We start from the raw sequence: 4,221 nt of genomic DNA, 5'->3' as shown, positions 1-4,221 counted from the left end.
AACCTTTATGATGTTATAGTCAATCGTGCTTATGTAGCCACATTCTTCTATTAGCTCTGTAAAACAATGCTAAATGTTGTGAGAAGTATTATCTTGTGTTGCATTTTGAAGCTACCATGGCCTTATGACTCTCAAGTGGTGCAGCGGTCAAAGGCACAGCACATCAGTACTAGAGGTGTCACTACAGACTCCTGGTTCAAATCAGGCTGCGTTTCCATCAAAGTAAGTGCCTTATTACGTTATAATAGTTATAATAATAGTTTCCGTATGCCGTTTCTGCTGTAGCTGTAGATCATAATATATTCCTATAACTGCGGACACGTGAGGTAACGTTACACATTTTATAACCTTTATGGTGTTATTGTCAATCATGCTTACCTAGCTACATTATTCTATTAGCTCTGTAAAACAATGCTAGTTGCGTCAGAAAACTATTAGCTTGTGTTGTATTTTGAAGCTACCCTGGCCTTATGACTCCCAAGTGGCGCGGTCTGGCACTACAGACACCTGGTTCAAATCCAGGCTGTATCACACCTGGCTGTGATTGGGGTCCCATAGTGCAGCAACACAATTAGCCAACGTTATCCGAAGTTTGGCAGTGTAGGCCATCATTGTAAATAATAATTTGTTCTTACATTGCCCACTTTAGTTAAATAAATAAAATATGACCATGGTTGTTTATTTGGTCTATTCAGCATAGCTCTGTTCTGCCCTGCATATGCCCCCTTGTGGAGCTCAAAAGTTAGTTTCTTACTGTTATAACTCAAATCTGTGATTTTGTCAATGCAATAAACTATTTTTTTATAGCAGTGTTTATTATGTTACTTCTTTGTAGTATTGTTTTATTGCTATATCCTTATATTGTATTCTAATGAATAATTCCTCTTTATTCTGTACTTTCAGAAACATTATTTGCCAATATCATAACTGAAGCTGGACATCTTTGGAGCATAAGAATGAGGACAGCTTTTGTATGCTAACGTACACTCCTTAACAGTTGTACTGGATGAAAACACAGCAAGAAAACGCATGCCAATATGTAATATTCATCTATTTTATTGCAGTACTGGTAGTTATTTCAACAACTTGTTTTACTAGAGGACAAAAACTGAATATGCGTAACCCATATTTAATATCCATGCAGTGACTGAACAACAACTGCATTTCCACCCCCATCTCTAAGGCATAGTATCATGGCTGGTCACCTGTCAAGTCACATGTCAGGTCAGTCAGTCACCTATTGCTGCAGATGTGCTCAATAATGCTTGAGTATGTGATACTCCTCAAAGCATGGTGAAATACATAGAGGTGTATCACAAGCTAGACACATGTATTTTGTCATCTTCCTCTGCTTACTTCTCCTGGCGCCAGACAGGCAGACTTTGCAATGCCTCCGTGTGCGACTACCTTGAGAAGCAGTTTGAGGGACTTTGCAGGGAAAATGTCGTGCAGTGAGGCGTAGGGGATTGTCTACAGCAGGACGACCCCCAGTGGATGGGCGCCGAGGGGTGTGGTGCTCCTCCAGCAGCTCTCTCATGAGGTTCTCTCTGTATTTTTGGTAGGTAATTACTTTACCTATGAGGGAGTGGGGAGGATGAGGAAAGTTAGAGGATGATGAGGCAGTGGGGAGGTGGGTGAGATATTGTCACTATAATTGCATAATGGATTTGTATGTGAACTGTACATCCAATTACAAAAATACCTTGTTCAGTAATCATCTCACCTGTTAGTTGGCGGTGAACTATGCTGCCGTTGAGGACAGCAGTGTCGATCAGATGGAAAAATATCTTCTTATACCACTTGTTCGTTTTCCGTGTGCATTCCACAAAGCTGTTTATCATGTCTGCCTTATCCACGGCCCCCATTTTGAGGTTATAATCAAGCACACAATCTGGTTTGATCTTTCTCTCTCCGGTCAGGTGGTCCACCTTCCCTGTGGCCGACATGGTTGCTGTATGGACAGTGGAGAGGACATGGACGTCTCGCTTGTCATGCCACTTTACTGCCAGCTGTTGACCGTTCTCTTGGAACTCCACCTCCTCTCTGCATCTTCCTGCATCCGAATGCCGGCATCCCCTTCCTGTTCGACCTGACTGTGCCACATGCCCCTGTGCTGTTGGAGAGCAGATGCTGGAAGAGTGTGGGACTGCTGTACCAATTGTCCACGTACAAAGTGTGTCCCTTGCCGAGATGAGGAGCCAGCATGGTCATCACCACGGACCCTGACACCCCAAGCCCATCATAATGTTTGATGTCAGTGGTGGACCCTGTGTAAACTATAATATCCTGGACAAATCCTGTCTTCACGTCGCACATGACAAAGAACTTGACTCCAAACCTGTGCCTTTTGGAGGGAATATATTGACGGAACGCCAGCCTACCTTTCCATAACATCAGGGACTCATCAATGCATAGGTCCTTGTATGGCACAAAGACCCGACCAAATGCTGATGTCAGGCTGATAAGAACATTTCTTATTTTGTATAACGGGTCACTTAGGATGGCAGTAGCATTGTTGACAAAATGCAGGCATCGCAGAAGAACTAGGAAGCGATCTTGGGAAAAGAGGGAGGCAAAGAAGGGAGTTGCAAACATAGGATCTGTGCTCCAGTATTCTCTTAGGGAGTTCTTCTTTACTATTCCCATGAGAAGGACTGTCACCAGGAAGGTATACATTTCACTAATTGTGGTTGTCACCCATTTAGCGAGTTTCCCCTCACTCCTGGCTCTCTCTTCTCCTGTAGCTCTAAGGCATAGCGATTGGTCTCCTCAACTATCTCTCCCACCAGCTCCTCTGTGAGAAACAACTTGAAGCACTCTGCCTCAGTTGGAAATGGCAAGGGGCGTTGCACTCCAGACTGGGACTCGTCAAAGCAGACAGCAGGGCCAGGTGGGGTGAAATGACTGGTGGCCTTCCAGCTACCACAGAACTCCTGTACTTCATCCACTGTCGGCCTGCCTCCATCACCACCAGCATCTTCAAAGGGACCTGGTACTTCCTCAGTTGACAAGGGAAATTTAGATTCAGGGTTCTCAATGGCTACAAGGTTGAGGGGCAGCTCCTCACTGTCACTGTCAGAATCTGATTCCTGACTTTCATACTCAGACTCATTGTCAGAATTTAAAAAATCTCCAGAATTTCCACATTTGTGAGTTGTCTCCTTTGAAAGACATTGTTAAATGCTACAGTTTAGCTCACTAGCTACATACATAAACAACAACACTGAATGGCGCAGAGTGGGAGGTTACGTGGTTGACTGCCGGCACGCGCCACTTGTATCAATAAATCACTATCAGAAAATGTTTTGTGTGGTAATTATTTGTGTATTTACGATTTTATTCACGTGTTTTCAATTCTAGGTGACAACTCATGCATTCCGATTCTTGCACAGATTGTAATGGGCACATATTGTGTGTAAAATACTTTTTTGAAGGTTGTACTGATTATGATGAGCTAAGCTAATTCCAGCTGTGTAGCCATGTTTGTTGACATACAATGCATTCTGGGATTCACGTCTGTTTGACCAAAGATGTTACAACAAAATGAGGTGAGTAAGAGTTCACAAATTTTTTGAGGACTTCCGGAAGTTAATGGTGGGATGTGAACGACGGTAGATGACACACCCCTTCAACATGCATACTACAAACAGACCAAACTCATCTCGTCTTCTCTTATTATCTTCGGTTTCTGTGAGGAAAAATGCATGGCTGCACGCTGAAACTAATCGTCGGATTACTTTCGATTTCTATGAAGTGTTTTACCTAGTTATTTCGATCAATGGTGAGCTCACCCGTGATGTGATTAATTATATATAGTAATTGCTATTAGCTCATTCATATTGTAGTTTACGTCAGCCGAGAGTTAGAAAATATGACTGCTTGTGTTGGGTCAATCTTTCGTCAGCGCTAGGACAAATGTAGCCTACATTTTTTCCGGTTAGGATGATTGTTTTATGCTATATTTACTTCTGTGAATATCTGAACAATGCATCCAAAAATAAACTGCTGACATTCTGGACATAACTTTGTAAGGACTGTGTTTGTGTAAATAGTTTCTGAAAAGTGTGGCCAGCTCAAACGCTGATTGTTGCGTCATTCGAAACTGCCGTTCTAAAGGAACATTCTAAACGAGTAGTTTCTAAACACACGGGTGTGATCGTACGCTCAGGGACCACTGTAGAACGATCACACCCGTGTGATGGTACGTGTGAAAGGGTTAAG

The 4,221-nt window shown here is 42.9% G+C and overlaps 1 long non-coding RNA gene across 3 annotated transcripts; it reads left to right on the top strand.

The window, feature by feature from the left end:
• The first annotated feature begins 202 nt into the window (after positions 1 to 202).
• LOC135566101 (uncharacterized) lies at positions 203 to 2,034 on the top strand. 3 transcript variants are annotated; one of them, XR_010461959.1, is made up of 3 exons: positions 203 to 222; positions 904 to 1,558; positions 1,920 to 2,034. It is a non-coding gene; the product is annotated as an uncharacterized LOC135566101 (long non-coding RNA). The 3 variants fall into 3 exon arrangements; XR_010461961.1 differs by lacking the exon at positions 203 to 222 and having other exon boundaries at positions 812 to 1,039; positions 1,145 to 1,558; XR_010461960.1 differs by lacking the exon at positions 203 to 222 and having other exon boundaries at positions 818 to 1,224; positions 1,376 to 1,558.
• The last annotated feature ends 2,187 nt before the right edge of the window (positions 2,035 to 4,221 follow it).

Source organism: Oncorhynchus nerka, unplaced genomic scaffold (assembly GCF_034236695.1).
Source record: "Oncorhynchus nerka isolate Pitt River unplaced genomic scaffold, Oner_Uvic_2.0 unplaced_scaffold_7274, whole genome shotgun sequence".
Lineage (NCBI taxonomy): Eukaryota > Metazoa > Chordata > Actinopteri > Salmoniformes > Salmonidae > Oncorhynchus > Oncorhynchus nerka.
Note: the sequence above shows the minus strand (reverse complement) of the source record. Positions and strands in the feature narration are given on the sequence as shown.